At 42.5% G+C, this 17,939-nt stretch overlaps 1 long non-coding RNA gene across 1 annotated transcript; it reads left to right on the top strand.

Moving 5' to 3' along the window:
- Positions 1-987: 987 nt before the first annotated feature.
- On the top strand, positions 988-16,397 carry LOC114149198 (uncharacterized). The gene is made up of 3 exons (XR_003596463.1): positions 988-1,269; positions 5,959-5,964; positions 16,385-16,397. It is a non-coding gene; the product is annotated as an uncharacterized LOC114149198 (long non-coding RNA).
- Positions 16,398-17,939: the final 1,542 nt, after the last annotated feature.

Below are 17,939 nucleotides of genomic sequence, written 5' to 3'. Positions count from 1 at the left end.
GTCCTCCATGATACTTTTTGTTGCTCTCTAATAAATCTCTGGGGCGCTCAAATAACATCTGAATCTGTACAGATTGTTTTACTCACAGGTGGACTTTGTTTTTTGATGCCGATGAATTCCAAAGTGCAACTGATTCTACTAGATAAAGAAAGAGGGCTGAGAGGGCATGCCATACTTTTCAGTTTTAAATTAGAAAGCCTTTTTGAAAACCAAGCATCATTGACATTGAAGCTCAAGAGAGTGGGCTGTAATGTGCAGAATGACTTTGTTTGTTATGTTGACATGTTGGATTCAGTATGACTGCTGTGTGCAGACGTGCAGAAACCTGAGACGAACCGCTTCACCTCCTGCATCATGGCTTTCTGTCATTTATTTTCATTGTTTAGGGTTAGTTTAGATGCCACTTGTCAAAAGCAAACCGTTTGTTTTTGCCTTTAAAATCGACTTCACACATCACACACAAGTCATTGAAAAATACACACCTAGCAAACATAGTAATGCCGGGGAAGTTGAGCGGAATAGATGAAAAGATCATGGCTTGACATCAACTGCAAGAAAGATTAATCCCTCCCTCACTCCAATCTTTATATTATAGAGCCCTGCATAAAGACAAGACACCATAGTAAAAGTACATAGCAAAAGAAATATAGTTAAGCATAAAAACAAATATTAATTGTAATCAAATGTTGTGATATAAGAATGTTTACAAAGTAACAAGCTCACATCTTTACTCACTCCTCAATTTGTTTTCAGTTTTTCTTTTGATCCAGCCTTTGTGTCATAAAAACAGAAAATATTCAGGATTTATTTGTTGGCTTCACAAAAGTCACTTGTTCTTCGATTTAAAGCTTTAAACAGCATGGAATTTTCACTTTGCCTGTTGTGGATTTATTGTCCACTTGATGTTGCAGTAGAGCATATGAAGCACCATGGTGCATCAGCTCATGTGTCAAACAGTTTGATGGAAAGCCTCAGTGCATCGTGAAGCTTCATCTCGCCATCACTGGTATATGTAACAGTAGCTCTGACAAAATGGTGACGGCGGTTTTTGCCATGTGTTGGTCTGGAGGGAAACTACCATCTTTACAAACGGGAAAAAACAGCAGAGCAATCAGATTAGTCTGTAGAGAATCTGGGCGTGTCTTGAAATGAGAGGAGACACAGGGTTAGATCACCAAGGAAGGCATCCAAAGGTGAACACATACATAATGAAAACATTTTGACATTACTGTTAGGGTTGCTATTAACAAAAATCCAAAAGTCAAGTTTGTTAACTACTACTTTGTACAACATAATTCCAATCACTCACTGTTAGATAGATAGATAACTTTGTTCGTGTTTCTCTTGCTGTTTAACTGTTCAACGTTACTTTGCAAATTATTTTTAAAAGACAAAAACACCTGTGCAGTTCTAAAAAGAAAAAGAAAAAATAAATTCTCTCAGACTGTCTCATGCCTCCTTTCAGCTTATTCCCAAACACATCAGTAGCAAAAGTGAATGTTTGGTGGGAAACGTCTCTCTTCATTAAAATGACAAGTTTCATCAAGTTTGGAAAACTGAAACCTTTAAATGTTTGCAGTGTCAAGTACATACTTGACCTATTGGTGTCAGGTAGGCCAACCTCTGAATCAAATAAGTTTTCCCTGGTATTTAAATGCCTCAACAAAAACAAATGAAAACAAATCTTTAGTGAGTGTAAAATGATGGGATTTGGTTGGTTATGGCAGCATTTTATGCCTTTTCCCAAGCTCTGCAACTAAAATCAGCGTGTCAGATAGCAAAGCTCTCAGGGTGGATAAGTGAGTGTGTTCAGCATGTATTCCACAAATCCTTGGCAATCATCTTGTCTGTTCCTGCTGAGCCGAAACTTGTGGAAATCCCCCACTGGAGGCTCAGGACTGCTGGCTTAGGGTGAAAAAACGCCCACGCCGCCAGCCAAGAAAGCAAACTCCGTTGGCTTTTATTTCCTGGTTGTGACATTTCAGCATGCTGACCAGAATGAAAAAAATGTTTTTATGACCTTTTCCTCATAGAAAAACCTCCATAAAAAAATCATAAATTCATTTTACAGGCAAATGTACCACAGAGCATTGTTCCCTTAGTTACTGATCTGCAGAATCTATTGCAGATCTATGTTAATCATTCAAAACAGGACTTAGATTAGAAAAATGGGTCAAAGCAGAAAAGGTGAATGAAAAGTTTGTTTTGAAAATTACTTTTCTTTTCTGAATGTCAAATTTATTCTGCCTTTTGTTCACTTTGTCTGATCATTTGTTTGTCTTTAAAAAGTAATCTGTCATTTATTCTGCGCAATTAAGCTGACCAAAATAAATGTAGGAAGGAAATATGTAACAAAATACGAGTGCATTAACTTGGCTGCAGAAGTATTCACACCATAAACTAATTGTTTGTTGAAGCACACTTAGTTCAGTTTCAGCATCCAAAGTCTTTGTTGGGAGTCCTAATTCAACTTGATTCAAAGATCAAGTTGAGCCAACTTGATCTTTGAAAAATATTCACCTTATGATCATTTTTCAAATATGATCATAAGACCCCTTTTAAATTACCGGTTTATGACCAGGTTTATTTGACCATTTTCGAAGGTGATCATTTTGCCCACTCTCCAAATTTAATGGATTGCGATTGTGTTTTGTCTGCAGTCTTTTTCATGTGAACCCAAAGAGTTGCAATTGAATTTAGTTGTGAACTTTGGCTGGACCATTCCAAACTTTCTCTTTTCCTCTTAAGAAATCATTCTTTTGCTGAAATGGACGTACGTTTTGAGTCATTGAGAATCTGAAAAGTAAACTACTCTTTATCTTCATCTCTCCAGCAGACACCTAGAAGTTTTGGTTCAAAACTAACTGTTACTTTGAGTTGACCACTACAAACGATGTTGCCATCACTGTTGTTTTTATTACAATTGGAATCGTGGACAAGTTTCAATATGGTTGAAACAGACCATAAATAAATTTTTCCACAAGGGTGAGAGATTATTAACTTAAAAACTAGTTTCTTCAGAAAATATTTCAGTATTATTTTTGACAAGGTTTCTGATTCTTCGTAACCTCACTTCAGTCTATGTGCTATGGCTGTATTTAAAAATGCTGAGGCAAAAGGTCCAGTAATTCTATCATGGCTGCTAAGCCTTCAGGTTGATCAGGTTTACTCTAAGTGATGGCAGGTTTCAACTCAGAAAGACTATGGACGGATTTTTCTGCATAATCCAAGAGCACACATTTTCAGTCTGAAAGAAGGTGTTGGGAACCGGGGTTTTGGTCTTCTTTGTGGGTTTTTTGCTTTTTCCTGTTCACCTGCTGCTTCACCCTTCATCCACCAGATGGCGACAGAGGCTGCCGTCTTGGAGGCACGTGCCCACGGTTCAGCGCACCTGTGTCTCATCATCTCATTATTCCTGGAGCTCAAGAGGAGCAGACTGTCAGCACTTCATCGCCTGAGTGAAGAATCAGAAACCTTGTACTCTGAGCCCCCCTGAGTTAACTCTCTGTGTTTCTCCCAAGAAGTGACTCTGAGTAATTTCTCCTGTTGCCTTCCTCTCAGGTGTTTCCTCGTGACACCATGGTTCCTCCTTGTGAAGACTTTATTCTGGCTTTCTGGATTCTCTCGCCTCGTAACGCCGAGTCTCACCATCACCTCCTCACTTTGCTCACAAGCAGTTCCTGGAGTGTCCAGGAACTGCTTGTGACTGGCAGTCAGATCGCTCCTCTGTCTCCCTCCACGCCTGAACTTACCTGTCCGCCCTCCACCGCAGCCTCCACATCTTCACCCGGGACCCTCTCGGCAGACCCTCCCCTCTGGAACCTAGATATTCTCAAAGACACCGACAGAGTGACCAAAGCCCCAAACCGGCAGTCTACCCTCTCCCTGATGGAGATCATCATCTTTACAAGTAAGATTAGTCTAATTCATCTCGCAGTTCCCTTTTCCAACTACCTCAAACTCACCATCTCCTTTTGCTGTCCCTTAGTGTGCACATGACTCTGTGAGCCTGTCCCAAAGATCATATCTTCTCAACCCATCTTGTCATATTGTTTAAATAAACATAATTTAACTGATTTCTGTTATCCTGTGGTTGTTCTGCCTGTGGGTGAAGAAACTGGATCCCAACATGACAGAACATTCAGGCCAACAGTCAAACCCCGCAGACACCATTAGGAGAACTTTATCCAAACAACATTCTTTAATACAGTTCCATGATTCCGTTCTACGGGAGTTAAGTACTTGCTAAGCCAAGACAAACCGGAGAATTGCAGAACTAACTAACTTCTTGAAAAGTTCTGTTCAACAGACCACAGCTCCAGATCTTAGACTTAGACTTGTACTTTATTGATCCCTTGGGAAGACTCCCTCAGGAAATTGAAGTTACCAGCAGCTCCCAGGCAAAAAACAAAGATAACACACAGTGAGCAAAAGTGCAAAAGAATACAAAATAAATACTAAGGTACACACCAAATGTGAGTAACCAAAACCTTAAATTATGCAAGGAATATGAATATAGAATATAAGAATATAAGTAAATATAAATACAACACAAAAAAATATAAGAATTTGGCGGATAGATTGACCAGTGATATCGTATTGCACTATGTGGTTTGACCTGATAAGTATGGAGAAAAATACAAGGGGTCACTACTTGTGATCCCTTGTGACCCCTTGGGGACCAGATCTTGCACTGGTCCCCAATCCTGTTCCATCAGTCCGCTCCACGTTTTCCGAGATCCGACATCCAACACCTGAAAAGTTTTCTGGTAATATGAGCAGATGGAAAGGTTTCATCTTACAATGTTCTCTAGTCTTTAATCACTCACCTCAGAGTTTTTCCCATGACTGCGCCAAGATCGCTTATGCCATTTCCCTGCTGTCGGGCCGAGCATTAGACTGGGCAGAGGCCAGATTTCTCGTTCCCACCAATTTTGGCTGCATGTTTGATGAACTTCTGAAAGAGTTCCAGCAGGTACTTAGTGAATACCCTGACAAGACATTTAATTCGAGTGAGTTATGTACAATAAAGCAAGGGCAGAGAGCTGTGGCGGACTTTGCCATAGATTTCAGAATTAAAGCCGCCTCATCCAACTGGAATGCTGCCGTGTTAAAAAGTGCTTATTATCATGCGCTGAATGAGTCAATTAAGGATGAACTAGCCACTTTAGAGGAACTAATAAATCAGACCATTCGCCTAGACAACAGAATTCAATCCCGCACAAAAGAAAGGAATAGAAGAAACCCTCACTCCCACTCACTCCGCCTCTACTCCACAAGATCAAACAGATCCCGAACCCATGCAAATAGGCAGCACCTGTCTCACACCCGAAGAGAGGCAGAAAAGAATGACGTCCTTTCTGTTTGTATTGCGGGGCTCCTGGTCATTTTATTGCCCACTACCCGATTCGATCAAACTCCAGGGTCTGCCAGTAGACGCGAGGAGGCTGGTGGACCACCTACAGAAAAAGAAATCTCCTCGCCTACTGTTATCTGCGACACTTATTAACAATAACCGGTCCATTCCCCTGTATGTACTCATCGATTCTGGGTGTGAACAAAACCTTATTGACTCCATTTTCGTTCAGCAGATGTCGTTAGAGACAGTCCCTCTAACGGTTCCCCTTCGCGTCTTAGCTCTAGATGGTAAAGCTCTATCTAAGATCACCCCTAAAACCAAGCCAGTTCACCTAATCATCTCCGGTAACCACAGAGAACTCATTTGATTTTTTGGTTTTCCTTCAGCTAACTCCCCCATAATCTTATGTTTCCAATGGTTACAGGAACACAATTCTCACATCAACTGGTCTGATATGCACATTGAATCCTGGTCCACTTATTGTCACTCCTCCTGTCTCCACTCAGCAGTTCCTCCAGGTCCATCACCAGCAGATTTTCAAGCAGCAGACCCGCCCGACCTATCATTCATTCCAGCAGTGTACCACGATTTGTCACCAGTGTTTAGTAAGACAAAAGCTCTCTCTCTACCACCTCACTACCCTTACGACTGTGCTATAGATCTTCTACCCGGAGGACCATTACCTACCAGCCATTTATGCAACATATCTCAACCCGAGCGCGAAACCATGGAAAGATATATCAAGGACTTTCTAGCTGCTGGTATAATCCGCCCGTCCTCCTCTCCCCAGGGGGCGGGGTTCTTCTTTGTGGGGAAGAAAGATGGTTTGCTCAGACCCTGCATCGACTACCGAGGTTTGAACCAAATAACAGTAAAAGACAAATATCCTATACCTCTTCTTTCATCTGCATTTGAACCTGTTCATGAAGCCACTGTTTTTACAAAGTTAGATCTCAGAAACGCATATCACCTTCTTCGAATCCGTCAAGGAGATGAATGGAAGACAGCATTTAAGACTCCTATTGGCCACTTAGAGTATTTACTGATGCTGTTTGGGTTGTCTAACGCCCCAGTGTTTTTCCAAGCGCTAGTTAATGATGTGCTAATGGATTTTTTGAATGTTTTTGTGTTTGTTTATTTAGACGATATTTAGATTTACTCTAAGTCCCTGGCCGAGCACAAGCGTCATGTCCATCTTGTCCTTCAACGTCTCCTGGAAAATAAACTTTACATCAAAGCCAAGAAATGTGAGTTTCACAAATCGTTCTTTTCTCGGATTCATCCTCGATGTGTACCTTAGCCCTCGAGGGCGGGCAGGTAAGACCCACAAAGGAGGAGATAAAGGCTGTTGTGGAGTGGCCAGCCCCAAAGACGAGGAAGCAATTACAGAGATATCTCGGTTTTGCTAACTTTTACTGCCGGTTCATTCGAAATTACAGCCAGACTGCCTTACCGTTAACCACCCTAACATCTACCAAGACCACTTTTAGTTGGACTCCTGAGGCTGACGCAGCCTTCAAAAAACTAAAGTCCCCGTTCTCCAACGCGCCAGTCCTTATCCAACCAGATACCTACAAACAGTTCATAGTTGAAGCTGATGCTTCAGATACCGGAGTTGGGGCCGTTCTTTCTCAAATTTCTGATCTCGATAACAAGACCCATCCTTGTGCCTTTTTCTCCTGCAGATTGTCTCCTCCCAAACTCAACTACGACGTGGGTGACTGTGAACCGCTGGCCATAAAGCTAGCCCTGGAGGAGTGGCGGCATTGGTTGGAGGGTGCTGAACATCCCGTGCTGGTCTGAACGGATCACAAGAAGTTCTCCTACCTTCAGTTCGCTAAAAGATTAAACCCCCGTCAGTCCCATTGGTCCTTGTTCTTCTCCAGATTCAATCTTTCCTTTTCTTATCGCCCAGGTTCCCGAAACATAAAACCGGATGCCCTATCTCGTCTCCAAGACCACAGCCACAATCCTGCCTCCCAGTTGTACTGTTGCTGCCGTCCCTTGGGAAATTGAGGACCTTATCAAGCAAGCACAACAGTCTGAATCCGCTCCTGAAACCTGCCCATCTAACAAGATCTACGTTCCCTCCGCTGTCCGTGGCTGTTTCATCCACTGGATCCATTCATCTATGTTCTCCGCACACCCAGGTATTAGTCGCACCTTTGCCCTCATTAACTGTAAGTTTTGGTAGCCATCTATCCATAAAGACGTAAAAGAATATGTTGTAGCCTGCTCAGTCTGCTCCAGAAACAAATCATCACATCGACCTCTGTCTGGCCTGTTACAACCATTACCCATTCCCAAACGCCCCTGGTCCCACATTGCCATCGATTTTGTTACTGGATCGCACCCATCAAAAGGCATGACCACAATATTCACCATCATTGACCGTTTCTTTAAATCTTGCCACTTGATTCCCCTCAGAAAACTCCCTACAATTTTTCAAATAACCCAGCTCCTCATCAAACACGTTTTCCAATTACATGGTACCCCTCAGGAGATTCTGTCAGATCTCGGACCACAATTCATCTCTCAGGTTTGGAAATGTTTCTGTTCAGCTCTCAACACTAAAGTTTCACTAACCTCAGGATACCACCCACAATCCAACGGTCAAACAGAAAGTAACGTCCGTCCAACATTACATCCGCCGCTGCAAGAACATCTGGAAGGTAACTATTGACGCTCTCAACAACACCTCCGCCCAGAATAAACGCCTAGCCGACTGGAGAAGGGTCCTTGCTCCCACCTACAGTACACCCCTGGCCAGAAGGTTTGGTTATCTTCCGACATTCCTTTGAAGTCTATGTTCAAGAAACTTTCCCCTAGGTTCATTGGTCCGTTCAAAATAGAAACTGTCATCAGTCCATCTGACATTGAGGCTATTCAGCCTCACTGCACATTCATCCCACTTTCCACGTTTCCCAGATTAAACTTGTTCAGACCAGCACATTATGCCCTCCTTCCGAGCACCCTCCTCCCGCCCGCGACGTGGGTGGACATCCAGCTTACACTGTCCGCCGCATCGTGGATTCCCGTAGGTGAGGTCATGGCTGGTAGTACCTCGTCGACTGGGAGGGTTACGGTCCAGAAGAACGCTCATGGCTCCCAGGCTCTTTGATTCTTGACCCTTCTCTTATTGAGGATTATCATTCTTCGCTCCGTTCATGTTCGTCTCGGCCGCCAGGTGGCAACTACTGGGGGCGGCGGGGGGTACTGTTGGGAACTGGGGTTTTGATTTTTGTGGATTTTTTGTTTTTTCCTGTTCGCCTGCTGCTTCACCCTTCACCCACCAGATGGCGACAGAGGCTGCCGTCTTGGAGGCACGTGCCCATGGTTCAGCGCACCTGTGTCTGATCATCTCATTATCCCTGGAGCTCAAGAGTAGCCGGCTGCCAGCACTCCGTCGCCTGAGTGTTTGCCAGTAATGGTACTCTGAGCCCTCCTGAGTTAACTCTCTGTGTTTCTCCCAAGAAGTGACTGAGTAATTTCTCTTGTTGCCTTCCTCTCAGGTGTTTCCTCATGACGCCATGGTTCCTCCTTGTGAAGACTTCATTCTGGCTTTTCTCCCCTCGTAACTCCGTGGACCATTACCCACTGGTTGCCCGAGTCTCACCATCACCTCCTCAGTTTGATCACAAGCAGTTCCTGGATTTTCCGGCTGGCAGTCAGATCGCTCCTCTTTCTCCCTCCACACCTGAACTTACCTGTCCGCCCTCCACCGCAGCCTCCACATCTTCACCCGGAACCCGCTCGACAGAGCCTCCCCTCTGGAACCTGGATATTCTCAAAGACACCCACAAAGTGACCAAAGCCCCGAACCCGCAGTCTACCCTCTCCCTGATGGAGATTATCATCTTTACAAGTAAGATTAGTCTAATTCATCTCGCAGTTCCTTTTTCCGACTACCTCAAACTCACCATCTCCTTTTGCTGTCCCTTAGTGTGCAGACTTCCGCAGGTATAATGAACCTGTCCTGGGATCATATCCTCTCAACCCATGTTGTTTAAATAAACGTAATTTAACTGATTTCTGTTCTCCTGTGGTTGTTCTGCATGTGGGTGAAGAAACTGGATCCCAATATGACAGAAGGATTCCATGTCTTTTGTTTTCGAAACTTTTAATACATTTGCTTACATTTTTATTTTGAAAGCAGGACTTCATACCTTTTTTCTCAAAAACTTAATGATTGTACTCAAAACTTCACGAGCTCAGAATTACATTATTAGTCTCTGATCGGACTCTCTGCTCCCTCCTAAAGTCCAGGGAACTAAACAAAATAAACTCAGTTCAAACAAAACAGCACAGTCAGGGCAGGGTCTGCCGTGAAACAGCCTGGTGGGGTGGACCCATTGAGGTGGGTCCGGCAGGGGCATTGACGATGGAGGAGCTTGGGCCTCAGGGGTGACGGGAACGCCACAGGAACCCACTAGAGGGCTCAGGAGGCCCGGCAGAGAGCTCAAAGGAGTCACTGGCAGGAGCTACTAGGAGTCGACGAGGAATCACAAGGAGGCAATGAAGTCCCACTCACTGGGGACCGGGAACCCTGGTTCAGGGGCTAGCTGTGCATCCTGGGGCACAGGAACTTGCTGTGCGGCTTCTTGTGCAGAAGTCAGCTGCACAGCCAGTAGTGCAGCCTGTCGCCCAGAAGCTAGCCGAGCGGCCTGGAAGCCGAGAACCAGAGTTGCCGCCCGGAACCATGGGGTTGCAGCAGTGAGGGGCGAAGAGTCTGCTGCAGCGTTGTGAGATGAAGATTCAACTGCAGCAGCAAAAAGTGAGGAGCTTTTGGAGCTTGAGGTTTGGGACTTACGGTAGGTCATGAACATGGCGGAAGAAGCGATGAATCTTGGAGCGGGTGACAGGTGAGTGCAAAGGGTGGAATCTGTCAACTGTTTTTCTGAATAAATGAGTTGTAGAGCTTAAAGACTATTTCCAACATGGTTGATTGATTTTCATATTGGTGGATGAGAAGGAGGTAATCGGATTCGGAGAGAGAGTCCAGGAAGGAGTTGCCAATGGTGAGAGCAGTGGAGGTGTTCAGTCCAACCTCTGGAAAAGCTGGAGAGGTGGTGTGGAGCTGATCTGCTGGGTCCATGTTGTAGATGTTTTTTCCTTTAGCGTTCCTCACCATTTGGGTCCTACTGTCATGATATGAAGTGAGAGGTGGTGAGGGAGACATTGTGAGGGAGAATGAAGTGATGAATTTAATGATGAAACAAACAAATCCAAGTCCAGGCAGCACAGAATGAGCAGAAGGCTAAGGCTCAAAACTGGTAGCAACTGATCACAATCAAATAATTGACAGCAGACTTGACAGGAGACATGCCAAGACGAGACAACTAGACAAGGTGGGTTTAAATACACAGGGAGACACTCTGGGGAAACAAGAAACAGGCGTAACTAATCAAGGGCTAGACGGGACAACACAGAAAATAGTACTCTAAATAAACACACAGAAACAACCAAATCCTTACAATGAAAGAGTTGTACTGGGCTCATTTGTTTCCTTCTAGCGGGTGTGCCTGTGTGGCTACTATTGATTGTAGCAACCCACTGGATGTAGGAAGAAACAAGAAGTCAGCTTTCTGCTCTGTAGTACATTAAACATCTGCCAGCTGTGTGCTACTGGTCGCTAATAACTACTGATCTTAAGCAAGATTTTGTTCACCCAACCAAAGACAACATACAGTAGTCATGACATTGTGAGGATTTGGATTTTCTGTGTTTTCTTTATTTAATTGAGTCTCTGTGTTGTCCCTTCTACCCCTTGATTGTCCCCAGCTGTCCCTTGTTTCCCTTGATTACCTTCCCTGTCAGTGATGTGTGGTCAGGGGAGGCAGGTGAGGCAGAGGTACCCTAAACTAGGGTAGCGAGCCTGTCATCATGGAAATTTAATATATATTGCTATTGACATTTTCACCCTGTGGTTTGTACTGTAAAAGTATTTATTTTTCATTTAGCTTTACCAATTTAGATTTTTTTTTTTCAAAATCGCTGAATTTTCACATTTTCTCATTCAAATGCTCAGAAGCGCATCTGGTGAGGCAGCAGTGAGCTGAGCCTCACCTTAACTGCACTTGCTGCCATTCCAAGGGAGCACGTTTCTCCTGTCTGCATGTCGCCAATAAAATGGTTAAAAAACATTTAATTTATAAACTGATTTTCCATCATTTAGCCTATTTACATAATGTACAATGTTTTTTGTAACAAACTGTGTGTGTATCGTGTTTCGTGTGCTGAGTAGTGATCACAAACGGCAGAGAACAGATTCGAGGTGAGGCAGGCGGTTTTCTTGCCTCATAGTAGGGGGCGCTCATGATCCCAGATATTGGTCTTGTGACTCCACTGTCTGAATCCTTACCACCCACTAACCAACAACTCATGTCTGTCTATCTATCGAAATTAGTAGCCACACAGGCACACCCTCTAGAAGGAAACAAAGTGTTGTACCCCATACAACACTTTCATTCTATTGGCTGAGAGGTTGCCAGGCGACTATACCAAAAGGAGTTCCAAAAGCAAGCAGGGAATGTTTCGTAAGCGAGCAGAGAATCTAATGTGATGTATCCAAACTCAAAGGCTACATCCTCCGAAGGCCGGATTTGTAGGCCGACTACCGAGAAATTGATCAGAAGCGCCGTGAAAATGGCCAGAGCCGCCAGAGCCGCCTCTCTATGCACACTCCCGACACAGGAGGAACAGATTTTAACAGGGGAACAGAATTTCGCACAAGACCGGTCGATCGGTGATGGCAGTATAGCTCCTGTTAGCATCTCAAAGAGCATCCAGCTCTGCCTGTCTCAGCAGCATGACGTTTATTTTTAGCTCGTTAAGGTAACGATCACCTGTTAGAGTCTTTGTTGGTTCTGCTGGTATAAATGACTCAAAGTGTTCTGGAAAAATGTCCAGGGTCCAAATTAGGTCCTTTGGAAGTTGTGTTCCACTCCAGCACTCGCACTGCGCTCTCCTTTCTTTCATTTGGGAATTTTTTTCAGATTTGCCTCAATTTTCATTTTTAGGGTTTTTTGTTTAAATCACAGCCGATAGTGACACAGTGTAGCATTATCTAAAATGACACCAGTCAAACGCAATATGATAAACAACTACTCAGAAAAAGTTGGCCTTCCTGTGTTTACTCTGTAGACTCCAGTACAGAATGAACCATTATGCAACATCAACCCATTGGTGAAAAAAATGGCGACCTCCATGTGTGAAAAATAACAAAAGATGTACATTTTTGAAGTAATTATGAGTTTTGGCATATCAAAAATATAATTTTTTAGGTAATAGGAAAATTGCAATATATATAGGCCAACATGTTCAACTAGTCGTAGATCTTTTTAAGACTAGAAGTGTTTATTGCAGATGTTGTACAGTAGGTTTCTTTGAAGCACACACTAAAAAGGTAAATGATAAGAAAAGGTAATGATAAGAAAGCACACAAGGCTTATGGACACAAATTTATGACACTTCTTTGAAGTTCATTATCAGATTTATGAAGACAAGTCTAGAAGCAAAGCCTTTTTTGAACTTGTTAATTTTTAAACAAGAAGATCAACATCTCTGAATTCCCCCTCCTTCAACAGTTCCAGTTGTTGGATATGAAGCCTGGGATGCACTTTTATCACAACCTCACAATAGCTCTTTGTTTAGAAGTAAACATATTAGCACACTGTAAATTCCAACTGATAGGTGCAACACTGATAGGTGTGTATTATTATATCCCAAAGTGTTTCTTCATTGAGTAAATCAGGGGTTGTTTATATCTTTGCTGTTTTCAGCACGTAGGGTCAACACACACCCAAAACTGATGACGGAAAGAGCAGCTTATCAAGTCGTACACACTGCAGTGTGTTGAATAAGTGACAGGAAAATTCTATTTACATGTCAAACAGTTCAAGCGAAGGCTGAACCAGTCTGATTTTAGATATCACTGCTCTGTTAACACTCTTAGTGGAGCAACAAGTTCCATTCATCTTTTTTTTTTCCTTTTTGCAGTGTGGTAAAGTTGGGGTTTGCAATACATTTCAGTATCAATACGATACCAATTAAACCACTGTTACCAATTCTGATACAAATTCTGTTTTCTTTAAATGACATCTTTATTGAATAAATTGATGACTTGTCTTCACTTACTTGATTTTGATAAAATATTAGATGATTTTAGGCAAGTAAAGGTGTTTTTAATCACTAACTACCACATAAAACAACATAGCAGTAGAGACATAAAATGATTCCCTTATTAACTTCTCCTGAACACAAATGCTTTTTCAGAACATCTGAGTCTGTAAATGGAATCTATTTTGCAACATTCCTTGATAAATGAGGTTACTAAGGGTGCACTCAGACCGGATAGTCCGGTAGACTCTGACTATCCACTGACCAAAATTGCAACATTTGTTACATTTTCAGGAGTGTAGTTTGCATTCACACTGCACTGTATCAAACGACCCAAACTAACTGAAAAACCTGTTTCCCCCATTGCCTGTGGTGGCGCTGCACCAAGAACTACTGAAGGAATCGGACACAAAATTCTCTGAAGAAGACACAGAGCGTAAATACTTGTTCTGTAAACAAAAATGGAGCTGCGTGGAGTTTTAGGATTTCTATTTTGTCTGTGGCGCATGTACCAAACAAACAACTCTCAATGATGGACTCAGGAAGAGCGGAAGATGAGTCAGAAGACCATGAGGTATATTATTTCTCACACCTAGCGGCAGAGACGGTTCCATATGAGGGGGCGTGCACTTCGCAGGAGTGCATCCGTCTTCACAGAAGTGATGTCCAACGTGTACAGATGTCAAACAAGGTACAAGATATAAATAATTTGCATTCAGACCCCCCCCCCAAAAAAAAGGTCTGAATGCACCCTAAATTACATAAGTCATAAATTAAAAACTCGCAAAGTATTTTTACTAATATAAATATTCCTTGTGTGTGATTGTGTACAGTGCTATACAAAGTTGTTTATATCCCTGGCCACATGTTTGGCACTTCACAACCACAGCATTCAACCTATTGCAAGCATAATTTTATGTGTTTTTCAAACTGAAAGGCGAAGGGTGTTCTGCATTCACCCAGTTGAGCAATCAGTGCTGAAGGCTTCTGGGGGAGTTGTTTCTTCCAGCTTTTCAGCTTTTTAGCTATTTTTGTGTTCCTTGGTCATCATGATGTCGTTTATTCACTAGCAAACTTCTCAGCCTTTCAGAACACATGGGTTTACTCAGCTTAAATTACACACAGATGACTGTATTAAAGGGGTAGCATTATATAAAGTTGACTTTTTCAGACAACCTTGGCTGGACACCTCACATCACTTCACTGGTGAAAAAGGCACAGCAGTACCTGCAGTTTCTGAGACAAATGAGAAGGGCTTTCCTCCCCCCTCTCATCCTCTCCACCTTTTACAGAGGAACAATTGAGAGCCTGCTGACCAGCAGCATCGCCATCTGGTCTTACAGCTTCAAGGCCTCAGTCTGGAAGTCTCTGCGAAGAGTGGTGAAGACAACGGAGAGGATCATTGCCACTTGACTCTCCCATATCCATAGCATTGCACACATATGCTGCTTAGCCAGAGCAAGCCAGTTCCTCTCTGATAACACCCATCCTCTCCATGATCTATTCATCCGTTGGCATCTGGCAGGAGATTCCGCAGCATCCGCTGCAAAACAGCCAGACTCAGAAATAGTTGTCTCCCAACATTATAAAATAAATAAATGAACAGATGAACAAAAAAGAAATTTAAGAGATCTGTGTAGTTATATGTCTGCGTGTAAATAAACTATGAGGTGAAGCTGCATTTGGTGCAGCTTTAGTTCATCAGTCTGACGGCTGAAGGGCAGAAACTGTTCCTCAGCCTGGTGGTTTTGCTCTGGATGCTCCTCAGCCTTCTTCTTGAGGTTAGCGACTAGAACAGCCTGTGTGCAGGATGGGCAGAGTCCTTCATGATGTGGAGCACCGTCCGCCTCCATTGTGCTGTGTGGAGATCCGAGGTGGAAAAAAGGCTGTGGAGCACTTAGGAACAGGGACAATAATGGCAGTCTTTAAGGAGGTGGGCACAGATGACAGTGACAGTGAGGTGTTGAAGATGTCCGCCAATACCTCAGACAGCTTATGTGCACAGTCCCTCAGTACTTGCCCTGGGTTAGGTTGTGGGGGCCAGCAGCCTTATGGGGGTTGATTTCCTGGAGGGACTTCTTCACATCTGCTGTTGTAAGACAAAGAGGCACAGCACCAGGTGGTAGTATTAGTCTGGTGATGAGGGAGGTGTTAAGATCCGCAAAGCGGGCGTAGAACTTAGGTGCATCTGGCAGTAAGGGGTCCCTTAAGGGGTCCATTTATGTTGGTGTGTACACCAACATGAATGTTGGTGTACACACAGTATTAAAAGTTTTACACAAGTAAAAAAGTAGTTGGTAAAAAGTTTATTCAAGTACTAAATAACTGATCAATTATAATTTAATATTTAAAAATTACCCAATCAGATGGACCTAAATAAGTGGAAGCTTTGCTATTTTAAGGACAAAAATGACAATAATTAATATATGTCGTGAGATGCGGTGAGAGGTGGTTAGGGAGGCACTGTGGACCCAAGTTGTTGAGAATGAAGTGATGAATCAAACAATAATTCAAGTCCACGCAGCACAGAATGAGCAGAAGGCTAAGGCTCAAAACTAGTAGCAACTGGTCACAATCAAATAACAGGAGACATGCCGAGACAAGACGACTAGACAAGGACTTGACAAGGAAAAGGAACACAAGTGGGTTTAAATACACAGGGAGACACTCAGGAGAAACAAGAAACAGGTGTAACTAATCAAAGGCCAGACGGACAACAGACACTCCACAAAACACCGAAATCTAAATAAACACATATAAACAACCAAATTCTTACAATATAAGTAACAAAAAATGATAAAATCAGACCAAAGAAAATTTTTCCAAATTAGTTTTTTTCAATAAAAAAAAACTTGTAAAGTTTTAACAAAAACTGCAGGTGTGTATCTGTGTCTGGTGAATTTTTAGTTAAAACATGTTTGTTTTTCATTCAGTGAAGTTATTCACAGTGGGTGGATATTCCAAGAAATTGTACTCAAGAGTAGCAATACTTCATAATAAAATTACTCAAGTAAAGTGAAACATACAGCATTGTAAAATTACTCCTAAAAGTACATTTTAAAAAAAGAAAACATTACTCAAGTAGATGTAGTGGAGTAAAGGCAACTAGTTAATACCTAGGCCTGTCACGATAGCAAATTTTGCTGAACGATTAATTGTCTCAAAAATTATTGCGATAAACGATAATATTGTTTGAAGACCTTTTTACACTGACTTAATGGAAATGACGTAATAATGCATGCGATTTCCTGCCAAAGATAGATACACTTTATTTTCAAAAGAACACTTAACACTGGAACTGATAAACAAAATAAACAAAACAAACAAAAATAAAATGGATTCTCAGTCTCCATTAATAAACAAGTCACTTGAAAAAAAAAACAACTAAACACCATAAAGCCAACGTGGAAATAAATACTGCATTCAACCAAAAGAGGGCAGATTATGAAGTCTGTATATTATGTTGCCCTTCAGTAATAATTAGATTTAAATAGAGAAGATGGGCACATCGACTACCTGATGCAATAGTTCACACTACATGATTTTTTGCTGCTACTTTTCCAATTAAGACAATCTTAGAACGTTGGCCGTTCTAAGATTTCATAACTGATCATGCTGTAGTGTGTGGTGTGTTACGGTAGATCGTCGTTGCCGCTCCGATCTAAATCAGGGTTTTTCCCAACTGGGAGCTTAACGCAGCCTGTTGAATGTAACAAGTAGCCAATCAGAAAGCGAGGATTCTCCTCTGTGTTTTCTGAGGGGAAATTACGTCGGGGAATCCCAAACAGCTGACACGGCACAACCCGAAGTCCAGCGGACATTGGAGATGATATGTGGAAACAACATTAATGTTTATTCAACATGCAAAGAATATAGAAATGACAAGGGGAGGAGTTGGAGCGAAATTGCTACCGCAGTTGATAAACCTGGTAACTTTTCAGCTTCCTTAACATGACATAAATAGGTTCTAATGATTTTCATTCAGTCAGGACTTTACACTGACACTAGCTACATGCATTGCAGGTAGATTGATTAATGCCCGGTTTTAAAATTAGTTCACTGGACTTGAAGCCATTATTTTGTGCCCATTGTTGGAAACCACACGGCAGGATCGAACCGTCATATCTAGGATTTCTGTCGGCTAATGTGTGATCCGTCAGGTTTTGAAAATGGGCCGACAATCTGCCGAAGCTCTAAGACCGTGCAGGATAAGATAGTGTGCGCTGGGCTTTACACTAAGTAAAATGAGGAAGGGAGGGTCAGTGGAGAGCACGGGATTTGAGCCTTTTTTCATTTAGTGTCATTAACAGAAAGAGAAAAAGGCCGGAAGAGACGATAATGCCGATAATTGAAATGACGTACGATTATTTGATTTACCGTTTATGGCGACAGGCCTATTAATACCCAACTCTGGTTGTTATACAATGATAGAATAATTATTGAACTAACCCTAATGGTATAA

This window comes from Xiphophorus couchianus, chromosome 8 (genome assembly GCF_001444195.1).
Source record: "Xiphophorus couchianus chromosome 8, X_couchianus-1.0, whole genome shotgun sequence".
NCBI classification, from domain to species: domain Eukaryota; kingdom Metazoa; phylum Chordata; class Actinopteri; order Cyprinodontiformes; family Poeciliidae; genus Xiphophorus; species Xiphophorus couchianus.
The sequence above is the reverse complement of the archived record's forward strand: the minus strand, read 5'-3'. Positions and strand labels throughout refer to the sequence as shown.